The 12,838-nt window shown below is 36.1% G+C and overlaps 1 non-coding gene across 1 annotated transcript; it reads right to left on the bottom strand.

The window, feature by feature from the left end:
* Window positions 1-366: 366 nt before the first annotated feature.
* LOC118597538 lies at window positions 367-525 on the bottom strand. Its single transcript, XR_004946842.1, has one exon. It is a non-coding gene; the product is annotated as a U1 spliceosomal RNA (small nuclear RNA).
* Window positions 526-12,838: the final 12,313 nt, after the last annotated feature.

Genomic DNA, 12,838 nt, shown 5'->3' with positions numbered 1-12,838 from the left:
GATTACTGTGTAGTGGATAGCCATCCCAGCATTGGCCTGGAAGTTCCAACCCCCATTGAGGCTTCGGTAATGGTCACGCCCACAAGGCAGGGCAGAGAAGGAAGCAGAAGACCAAGGATCGGGAAGAGGTCACTCTCTTGGTTCCCAGACTCTGGACGCTGGAGGTAGACCGAGCAGAGTTCTCCAGAGAACACGGCCGGACTGCACTATACCCTTGCCAGACCCTGTAACCTACCCCCTCATTTGTAAGTACCCCACAAGATAAATCTCCCTTTTAACTACATGGAGTGGCCTTAATAATTTCACCAATATTACTGGTTATCTATACACAATCCTTTTTTTTTGTTTTTGTTTTTGTTTTTTTGCAGGGGAGAGCATGAACGTAGTTCCCCACTATCACAGATTATGGAGTCAATTTTCCCGCATTTGGGCAAATTGCAGGAGTCAGCACATCTGGAGTGCAATGGATAAGCCTCACTCTAGGAAAACCACCTTCATGTTCATGGCTATACCCAATCTTCATCTGGTGTCACACTCAAGAATACTGCATACACTAGAAATGATCAAATAATATTTAGATTTTTAAAGAAAGTATAGAATTTCTAAAACACTATGGAAATTGTACTTATTAGTTAAAACACTAGGAAGATAATAATTTCACTGGGAGATCAGTTGATAGATGCATAAACTGAGATAGGTATGATTTGATGAATATATCTGACAAAGATTTTTAAAACATAATCCCATAATATTGTGAACAAATATGCATGAGAACAACTGAAAGATGTAGCAACAAATAAAGTCTCATTACATTAACCAAAATAAAAGTAGGAAACCCAAACTTCCCTGGTATTCCTAACTGCCAGGGCAGATAGTTAAGGGTTCCCCAGAAGACACAGGTTATTAGTGGAAACTTGCAGTATAAGGCATAGGATTCCTCCCTCTCCACTACAGGCCCAGGAGGCTCTGGAGCTCGACCAAACAGGACATGTTATTGCCTTTGCTCTTAGTTACTCACTGTAACTTCATGGTCAGATCCTACTGTTGAAGACATCTTATACTTTGGCTTCAGGGCATAGAGATATCACCCATACACTTATCAGGAAATTTCCTCTCTCCTACCCAGCTTTCACAATGCTAGAAAGTTCTGTGCAGATCCTGGGAGAAAGAAAAAAAAAATCTACCCAATAGCACTGTAGTCTGCTATCTGCAATATCAACCTGCAAGGCAGGATGTGCCTGCCTACTGAGTCAATAGGGGAAGGACCGTTATGAGGTAACTCACTGCTTTCTAACTGTATTTGAGGTCCACCCTATAGAATATCATTTCATACCCAGGACTCCAATCCTTGTCAAAAGCCCATGGCTGGGAATGTTCAGTGCTCTACACTAGAACCTTCTATATTTGTTTTGCTAAATGGTTATGCTAAATATTTAAGTTTATATAAATAGATCTGCTCATTCTTGGTCAAAGAAGCTTCCTTTTGAACCAGACAGAAATCCATATAAAGATGTGTAACTGGTGGTGGAAGTACTAAAAATAAAAACCGGTGCTGATCCAAAAACCGGATATTTATATTAGCCTTTCTTCACTCCAAGGATTGTGAGACATCTTGAAGGAGGATCTCTCTCCCAAGGCAGAAAGTATGTAAAAACAAAAAGATGAGGAGAAGAGTTCCAACGTGATTAGAAGATAGGAAAAGAAATAAGTACCTGGATACAATAAAATCAGCCATGAAGCAAACTCCTCAGTGGTGGGGTCATCAAGCACCAGGATACAGTCTCTTGCAGTTCAGGAAAGAGAAGAGATCAAGAAAAGAGCAGGCAAGTACACAATTTCTAATCCTAGTTCTATCCTTATAAATTCAAATTTCTTACACAGCTTTGAATTTTAGGAGTAAAATGAAGTTATGCTTTCTACCCATTAAACAGTCCTGTAGGCACTTTGTCATAAGATATTTGCACCTGCATAAAATTCCTGAGTGACATGAGTACATATTTATACACCCTTTTCTGGTCTTCAGATTCTACTTTTTATATAACAGTCTCCAGTATCTTCTCTCTATTTAGGATTATAGACTAAGTAGGTTTGAGTCACCAAAAGACAGTAGTATTATATTTGATGAGAATCATATCAAGAAATGATCTTACCTGGAGAAGGGATTCACAATTGTAATCACAACCATCAGGACAATAACCAAGAGTGTGAGGCCAACATACATTGAAGAGTGAGAACAGAAAATTACATATTATAAGCTCTCACCTTAAGAAAAGTGGAAAACAAAAGAGAAATAAAACCAATAAACAAAAACAAAGGCATATGAAAGGTAATATCAAACATAAGTAAAATTGTATAAAGAAAAGATAAGGAGAGCAATGACATTAAACGTTTATTTATAAAAAGATAAAAGCACAAATTTCTAGAAAGCTTAGCATGAAATATAAGGATGGACAGAAATCACTAACAGTCACACTAAAATGGGGAACAATTTACATATATATTATATATTAAATGCATATTATAAGACAATGTCAACAGCTTTAGCTCAATATTTGTGTAAGACAGACCAAGTGAACTCTCAAGTTCACTGTATGAGAAGTTGCTGTGGATATCGCTCTGTGTAAATAAAATTCTGATTGGCCAGTGGCCAGGCAGGAAGTATAGGCGGGACAAGAGAGAAGAGAATTCTGGGAAGCAGAAGGCTGGGGGGAGACACCGCCAGCCGCTGCCATGACAAGGAACATGTAAAGACACTGGTAAGCCACAAGCCATGTGGCAAAGTATAGACTAACAGAAATGGGTTAACTTAAGATAGAAGAAGCAGATAACAAGAAGCCTGCCACGGCCATACAGTTTCTAAACAATGTAAGTTTCTGTGTACTTTCTTGGTTGGGTCTGAGCGACTGTGGGACTGGCGGGTAAGAGAGATTTGTCCTGACTGGGCCAGGCAGGAAATTCTAACTACAAGAAGTGCAAAGTACAGGCTAGCCAACATGAAATGAGTAACTGATTGAAAATAAAATATTACATAAAATATATAATCAATATGGAGCAAATTAAATCTAAAGACTAAAACTATTATTATGAATAAAAAACATGCACTTTAATTAATTTAATTCTGTTTAACATAACCATAGCTATCTAGGCAGTGCTGGATTGCCAGGAATAATGACAATGATCCATGGAACATAGAGATCCTGAAAAAAATCTAATCTCACATCATCTGGATATTTGTAGGCTAAGACAAAGAAGGGAAGGAGAGGGATGGAGGTAAGGGAAACGTAGGGGAAAGGTTAACAGAAGGCAAAGAGGAAGGGGAAGGGATGGAAAATGCAAGGGGAGCAAACTTTATTCCTTCAGCTTTCCATGAAAGCTAACTCAAAATGGATTCTAAATTTAAAACCAAAAAGTGCCACAAAACTTCTAGATACAAAGATTGGATAAGCTCAGAATAATCCAGGGACAAATAAATTATTATTGGATATGACATAAAACATGACGCAAAGTCAGCTGACATACTGTTTGCATTACTTAAAACTTTCATTTAAAGCCTGTTAAAAGGAAGAAAAAGAATTCAATATGCAACGAGTCCTCAAAATTCAGCAGGTAAAAAAAAAAAAAAAGTCATACAGCACAGTAAGAGTGTAGCTGAAGGACACAAATGGATATTTTTTACCAAAAAGACACTGTAGTAAGAACATGAAAAGAGAGTCAGCATTCTTAGCTGTCAATGGAAGTGCAATTAAGAAACCACAGTGTGGTTCACATACTGAGACAGGCTAAAAATTGTAAGAAAATACTTGATCTTTTAAACTATTACCTATAGTTGAGTATGCATCCATGGTGTGTGTGTGTGTGTGTGTGTGTATTGTTTTTTTTTTATAACAGTAGGTTTTTTTTTTAAATCAATCATATATTTTAAGGATTGTCAACCATAGTCTCAGAAATTTTTGTCTGACAGCTGAAGTTGTAGTAATTTTTAATATCTATGGTAATTTGAGTTGTCCTCACAATAAGCATGAGTGGTCAATAGCAAGGTTATATCACTCCCTCTTTCACTAGACTGCTGCCTCTTCCTCAGTTCTACCTTCTGATGCAGGCAAAGCAAGCAGAGCCTGCCTCCTCCTCTGTGATGGGTGAGGAAAGTCAATTTCCCACTATTTGTGTTTTGATATCTATATAGCACGTCACTATTAAAAGAGACCCAGGGAAGATTCAATGGTATTTCCTGTAAGTTTTGTATCATTTTCTGAATCTGCATTTCAGGACAGAAGTTTAAAAGATCACATGCTTGTGAACTGGTGTGGTGGTATTGTGTTCCCCAAAATATTGTGCACCCTAATAAATTTATCTGGGGTCAGAGAACAGACAGCCACTATATACAGAGGCTAGAAAATGGTGGCACTCACGCCTTTAATCCTAGCATTCCAGAGACAGAAATCTCTCTGGATCTCTGTGAGCTCAAGGCCACATTGGAAACAGACAGTGAGCCTTTAATCCCAGGGAGTGACAGCAGAAAGAGAAAGATATATAAGGCTTGAAGATCAGAAACTAGAGGCATTTGGCTGGTTAAGCATTCAGGCTTCTGAGCTCAGTTCAGCTGAGTTCCATTTGGCTTCCGGTCTGAGGAAACAAGACCAGCTGAGGAACTGGCAAGGTGGGGAAGCTGTGGCTTGTTCTGTGTCTCTGATCTTCCAGTGTTCACCCCAATAACTGGCCTCAGGTTTGATTTTATTAATAAGAACTTTTAAGAATCCTGCTACAAACTGGTATCATTATTTATAAGTATCTATACACAGGACTTTGATGGATTTCAATTTCTCATTATATATTATTTTTCATATATAACTGTTTCAATGAAATTTAATGATTAGAAGTAGTTTGAATCCCAGTACAATTAAGTAATTTCTCAAATAAGAATTCCATTAATATTAAGTATAATGATGATACACACTATGTTAGTACTTGATATTTAATTTCACTATTTAAATTGTGATTTTTACTTATTATTTTAATATGAAATGTAAATTATTTATGATTTCATAATGAAATTTACATACTTAAAAATCTTTATACTTATCATAATTAATTTGAAGGGTTTTGTTTTATTTGGGGAAGAGTATTCAGGATCCAATTCATTTTCCTATGAAGAATTCTCTGAAATCTTTCTTTGTCTGAGATTATAAAATTGAGATTGGTAGGTTAGATGCTGTGGATATCGCTCTGTGTAAATAAAGTTCTGATTGGCCAGTGGCCAGGCAGGAAGTATAGGCGGGACAAGAGAGAAGAGAATTCTGGGAAGTAGAAGGTTGGAGAGAGACACTGCCAGCTGCCACCATGTCTCATAGTTATAGCAAAAAAGAAAAATTCTTAAGTTACTAAAACATTTTAAATGCCATATTCTGTAGATCTCTGAAGGGTTTGAAGATGACCTGTCTATCTAAAATATATCTGTTTGATCTTGAAAACACACCTAATATGACTACAAGTTCAATTGTAATGTCTAACCATTTGAGGAATGTTAGATGTTTTGGTTGTGGAAAGCAAGGACATTTGAAAAGGCACTGTAAACAGGGCACTTCTAGAAACAATGTTTCTTCATGGAACAATGGCAACAGAATGCCCCTTCCTTCAGGAGTATGTAGAAGGTGTGGTAAGGGAAGACATTGGACCAATGAATGTAGATCAACAAGGGACAGACAAGGTAATACTTTGCCTCAGTCTTTGGGAAACTCCCAGAGGGGCCTCAGGCAGGCCCCTACAGTGAATCCAGTTCAGACCTTTCCTGCAATCGTAGAGGAGACCCCTACTCAGAGAAGTTAAATGACCAAATGCCTATTGGAATAAACCAGGCTACTCAGAGTAATGGAACAACTGAGGCAGAGAGAACAGAAAATTCAGGAGAGACCATAAAGAAAATTTTTTGACAAACTTCTATAAATGAACAAAGACCAAAATTAACAATAAAAATAAATGGTGTTTTGTTGTCTGGTCTGGTAAAAACAGGTGCTGATGTTACCATAATTGCACCAGAATTTTGGCATCCATCTTGGCCTCTTCAGGAGGTAAATGTTCAACTGTTAGGAATTGGAACATTATCTCAAGTGAAACAGAGTGCAAGATGGCTCAAATGTATAGGCCCAGAAGGACAGAGAGGCAGATTAAAACCATATGTGGCTAACATAGCCATGAACCTGTGGGGTCAAGACCTGTTACAACAATGGAATACTCAGATTAACATCCCTCCAACCTCAGAAATAAATCATAAACTAGCACATGTTTCTGAGAGAAATATTAGAAGGTATTATTCTAATGAGTGGTCACCAGCCATCCATATTATACAAGAATAGGGCACAAAAACTGATGATCTTCCAAAGACACCAACAGCTCTACCTTTAAAATGGTTAACAGACAAGCCTGTTATCAGTTCATCAATGGCCATTAACAACAGAGAAACTCCAGGCTTTAGAAGAGCTGGTAGAAGAACAGTTAAATGCTCAGCATATTGAAGAATCTACTAGCCCATGGAATTCTCCTGTATTTGTTATTAAAAAGAAATCTGGTAAATGGAGAATAGTAACAGACCTTAGAGCAATTAACAAAGTAATTCAGCCAATGGGCTCTCTACAATCTGGAATTCCTTTGCCTACTCTGTTACCTAAAGGATGGCCTCTCATAGTTATTGATTTAAAAGACTGTTTCTTTTCAATACCCCTACAAGAAAAAGACAGAGAAAGATTTGCTTTCACAGTGCCTACTTACAATAATTCTCAACCGGTTAGAAGATTTCAATGGAGAGTCCTCCCACAGGGAATGTTGAATAGTCCAACCCTGTGCCAATATTTTGTACAACAGCCCTTGGAAGTGATACGTAAAAAGTTTCCTAAATCTATAATTTATCATTATATGGATGATATTTTACTAGCTGACTCAAATGCAGATACTTTAGAAAGAATGTTTGAAGAAGTAAAGAAAATATTGCCTGGCTGGGGATTACAAATTGCTCCTGAAAAGATACAAAGAGGAGATTCTATTAATTATTTAGGATATAAAATAGAGCTACAAAAAATTAGACCTCAAAAGGTACAAATTAGGAGAGATCGCCTACAGACTCTTAATGACTTTCAAAGATTATTTGGGGACATTTCTCATCTACGAACTATTGTTGGGGTAAAAAATGATGAACTGAATAATTTGTTCAAAACCTTAGAAGGTGACAAGGACTTAAATAGTCCAAGAGAATTATCACCTGAGGCTGAGAAAGAATTGGCCTTGGTAGAAAAAAAAGTACATGAAGGACATGTAGATCGTATTGATCCAAAGCTGGATTGCATTTTGGTTATTTTACCTTCTAGGCATTCTCCTACAGGAATATTAATGCAGAGAGAAGATATTCTATTGGAATGGATATTTTTACCAAATAAACCAAATAAAAAATTAAAAACTTATGTGGAAAAAATCTCTGACTTAATTTTGAAAGGAAAATTGAGACTTTGTCAATTAGCAGGAATAGACCCAGCAGAAATTGTTGTACCTTTAACTAAAGAGGACATTGAAAAATTATGGACAGAAAGTGAACCTTGGCAAAGAGCTTGCAGTAATTTTTTGGGAGAAATTAACAGCAAATATCCTAAAAGCAATAGAATTGATCTTATAAAGACAGCTGATTGGATCTTGCCTTGAATTGTACGTGAAAAACCCATATCTGGAGTTCGGACATTTTATACAGATGCCAACAAACAAGGAAAGGCAGGTTACAAATCAGAAAATTTAAGTAAAGTGGTTCAAAGTCCTTATAATTCAGTTCAAAAATCAGAATTGTATGCTATTCTGTTGGTATTAATGGATTTTTCAGAACCTCTCAATATAGTTACTGACTCTCAGTATGCTGAAAGAGTGGTATTACATATTGAGACTGCAGAATTTATCCCTGATGCTTCAGAATTAACTTCACTATTTATTCAATTACAAGATACAATCAGGGAAAGGAGTCATCCTTTATATATAACTCACATCCAATCCCATACTGGTCTGCCAGGCCCTCTAGCACAAGGTAATGATGAGATTGATAAACTATTGATAGGAAAAATGCTGGAGGCCTCAGAATTTCATAAGAAACATCATGTCAATAGTAAAGGTTTAAGAAAGGATTTTTCCATAACCTAGCAACAAGCCAAGGAAATTGTAAAGAAATGTCCTACTTGTTCCTTCTACAATCAGACACCATTACCAGCAGGATGTAACCCAAAGGGTACTCAGAGGAATGAAATCTGGCAGATGGATGTGTTTCACTTTGCAGAATTTGGAAAATTGAAATATGTATACCATACTATCGATACTTATTCAGGATTTCAATGGACAACTGCTTTGAGTTCTGAGAAAGTTGATTCTGTAATCACTCATTTACTAGAAGTTATGGCCATCATGGGTATACCTGCACAAATTAAAACTGACAATGCTCCAGCATATGTCTCTATTAAAATGAAACAGGTTTTTGCTTATTATAATATAAAGCATATTACAGGTATACCACATAATCCTACAGGCCAAGCAGTTATAGAAAGATCCAACAGAACTCTAAAGGACATGATAAATAAACAGAAAGGGGTAACAAAAACCCCCAGAAATAGACTGCACAATGCTCTATTAACTCTGAATTTTCTCAATGCTAATGAGAAAGGAACAACAGCTGCAGAGAGACATTGGTTAATAGAAAAAACTACAGAATTAAATCAGCCTATATACTTCAAGGATATGCTGACCTCAGAATGGAAACCAGGGTATGTGTTACATTGGGGACAAGGTTTTGCTTTTGTTTCTGCAGGAGAAGATAAGCTGTGGGTACCATCAAAACTGATAAAGGCTCGATTTGAACAAGAGAGACCTCTTAATTAGAAGAGGTGATAGTTCATCAACCAACATGACCATCCAGTTTAAACTCACTTATACCATTAATACATGCCTTTTCATTTAATCAGATATAACTTGCCAAAAGGGGACCTCCCCAAAATTAGTCTTGGGGAAGGGTTTTTGGTTTTGTCTTTTAAGAGAATGAAGGCTAAGGAATCTGAAGAACACTGGACAAATAAGACAAATGAAGAAAAAGGACAAATCATCTGTCCCAGGGAAAAGAGTAAAATGGCCTATTGGTATATCATCTACAAAATTTCATAAATCTTTCTAAATGTTTGTTTCTGCTCTTCTCTAAAAAATTAATACTCTTAGTCTTCTTGTAGTCCCAGTTCAATTAAAGCTTCAAGCTGATTTTGGAGTTGGAGAATGGCTCTCTCCTCCTTTAAACTCAAGCATATTGTTAAAAGGAAAATGAAAACTCCCTGTATCATACCAGAAGAAAGAGCCATCTTCTGACATGGGACAGGAGAAAAACCAAATTAATTAAGGGACTATTCTATTACTAATCTCAATTCTTTGATTCTATTCTGATTCTTTAAACTTTTCTTAAAGTATGAATTTTATATCAAAATTTACTATATATGTATATATAATTTTATTAAGATAATAATGGTCATATAGAGTACTAATTAATTCTAGAGAAAAAGCTTCAATTAGCTGCCTATACATGTCTTTGTGTTTGAGTCTCTTTTCAGTTTTCTGCAGGAAATCACGGCCAGGGCTAACATCAAATGAAATCTCCAGGAAGAAGATGGGGCCCCACAACGACAATTCCACGTGGAAAATAATATCACTAAGCTGACAAACATCATCTATACATCAGCTTTGGACTACAAAGTGCTTAGAGCAATTCTGAGATGGCTAGCTGAGATGATCCAGTTTCAAAGACTACTTGAATAAGGACTTGAGATAAACCCTGAACTTTGGCATTATGGATAACAAAGAATATAGTTATCTTTCCTAGAATTTGTCAATTAACCCAAAATTTTTCTTTTCAGAATAAAGATAACTTCGCCCATACCCAGCAGGAAGCAATTTTAAGAATTCGACGCCCACATTCCCAAAGGAGTGGTGTGGGGTGGGTGGTTTTTTGGTCTTTTTATGGGTATTGGGTCTGGGATAGTTTTCATTGTTTAGGAGGGTTGGTTAAGTTGTTGTGAAGGGTTAGGAAAAGGGCTAGGCAAAAGGTGCTTGTTAAAAAAAAAAAAAAAGAAAAAGAAAAGAAAAAGACAATTACTAGTTTTAAATACTTTACATTGGAGTTGATTGTTTTATATTGTATACAAATTATTATTATGAGATTGAGATTGTTAGAATATACCATACATGTATTTCTAATCTTGTTCGAGATATTGTATTTATACTGTTCATTTAACAATGTAATGCAATTTGCTAATCCTTGAATGTTAGTATTACCAACTATTAGGATATATAGAAATGAAAATTAGTGGTTAGACATTACAATTGAACTTGTAGTCATATTAGGTGTGTTTTCAAGATCAAACAGATATACTTTAGATAGACAGGTCATCTTCAAACCCTTCAGAGATCTACAGAATATGGCATTTAAAATGTTTTAATAACTTAAGAATTTTTCTTTTTTGCTATGACTATGAGAGTTAGGGACTGAAGAACTAAATTATAGTACAGAGACACATCCAGTGAAATAAGACTTCTAAGTAAGGATTTCAACCAATGTTTCTGACTTCCCTGTGTCCTAAGGCAGTATTGAGCATTAAGGATTGATTTTCTTTCCTTTGGAGGGGGTTGGCATGGGTGAGAAAACTCCGAATTTGGCAGTAGAGGTACTGGGGATTGAATGCTTTTGCTTCTTCTGTCAGTCTCCCCCAGTGATCCATCCATCCACTGGTTTATCCTCACCCCTCAGAGCTCTCAGTGTCATTTTCTGCTGAGATTTTCTGGGACTCAGCCCACAGACTAGCCTTCTTCTTGATGGTGTCATCTGTAAATTCTATGGCTACCAAGTTTTTCACTTCCTGCAAACAGTTATACTATTTCCATCTGCTTTGCATCTTGTGGATAGTATTAGAATCTTCTGTCTCTCGCTTTCACTGTGTCCATTACAGCTCACTTTTCTTTTCTCTTCTCTTCTTTTTTAACCACATTAAATTGAGTCCCAGAAAAAAGCAAATACATATGCTTGCAAATGATTTTCAAGTTATGGGAATATGTTATTTGGAATTCAAAACAGGTAAATATACAGAGAAACCATTAGTAATATCATAAATTTCTTCCTATGATTGAAAACATTGCACTATATTGTTTTCCCAGAAGAATTAGGTGGTTGGGGGGGTTTGAGAAATCCATAAACAAATGAGACCTGGCAGCAAATACTCACACATATTAACATAACCAGTTCTGGAAAGAAATTGAGATACACCATCATTACTCTGTCCTGCTCAACATAAATTCATCCCTACTACCTAAAATGCAAGTGTCTCATAATGTTACCAAAATTCACATTCATGCTTCTGGATGAAAGTTACATTTATTCATTTCAAACAACGAAAAAATAAATAGAAAAGGAATATTTTCATTATATTTATTTTATCAATAGAAAGTAGCAATTGTTACATTTCTCTTCCTTTTTGTTCCTTCTAGATTAAGAATTTGCACAATAAGAAAAGCAGAAGTGGCAGAACAGAGTAAAAATGACTGCAGCGCAATTTATGACTCCGGAAGTTTGCCAGTTTAAACAGGGCTCTCATCCTGCTCAAGGCCCTGAGGCTTTTGCTATCTTTACGACTCTGGATAGAAATGCTGAGTGTGTTCAAGCATGACTGCACGCTCAATTAGGCATGCAATTCTCAGTTTCAGGCAGCAAGTTACACCCATCTTTCCTAAAATGAACCCTCCATGCCCTATATTCTGAGAAAGTTTTTATGGCATCCTAACGCCTAACATATTGAGTGGATCACTCCACAGCTATATCATGAACTTGTACAGTTGTAAAGGCTCTGGCTTATGCAATGTGAGATATAAAACATGAGAGGTAAAAGAACAGAAGGACTAAGTTTTATATATATATAAATAGAGAGAGAGAGAGAGAGAGAGAGAGAGGGAGGGTATGGGGGAATTTAAAATTCTTACCCTTGGCAAGCCATTCACAAAATGGAAACTTAACTAACTTAACTTCTACTGTAAAGATATCAATCAATTTGATGATTTATAATATTAAGATAGCCTGACAATTGAATTTCAATATCTAAAAGTTAATGGTAGTAGAATAATTTTAAAATATCCCTGTAGAAATATTGTACTCAGTATTTATATAAGCAAATCTAGCATTCAAGGTAAAATGAAGTTTTCACATCTGCAGTGATACCTATGGGCAGAATTTAGTGAACATAAAATCATAAAAATAGTTTGGTTTTGTACAGGAAAACATGAACATGCTAAGCTTTGTATGAAACTAATCTCTGCAAAGAAGAACGATTTTAAGTCAAAAAAGTCCAAAATGAAATTGAAAACTAAAGTAGATTAGAATTGTTACTCATTAGTTTTGGTTTGGTTCCTTTTTTTTTTGGAGCTGAGTATTGAACCCAGGGCCTTGTGCTTGCTAGGCAAGCGCTCTAGCGCTGATCTAAATCCCCACCCCCTTGGTTTGGTTCTTACTGTAATGTGTTAGTTGGAATTCTACAAGGTAATCGATCACACTGTGTAGGTAGTTCACAGACAAGTTAATTTTTTTTCATTGTGCTTTTCAGAGTGACCAACAAATACTTTCTTCACTTGGTGATTCCATATAAGTTAATGATGGTTTGTTTAATATCGTTTAAGGGAGAGTAGTAACTAAAATCATAGTTATAAGAAGGAAAGTATTATTTATTATGTTTGAGTGTTGAGCACTTTCTAGGACTGATATAAAAATTTTAATGATAGAGTCATTAAGCCTCAAATAATA

This window comes from Onychomys torridus, chromosome 16 (genome assembly GCF_903995425.1).
Source record: "Onychomys torridus chromosome 16, mOncTor1.1, whole genome shotgun sequence".
NCBI classification, from domain to species: domain Eukaryota; kingdom Metazoa; phylum Chordata; class Mammalia; order Rodentia; family Cricetidae; genus Onychomys; species Onychomys torridus.
This window is presented reverse-complemented; position numbering and strand designations above follow the sequence as displayed.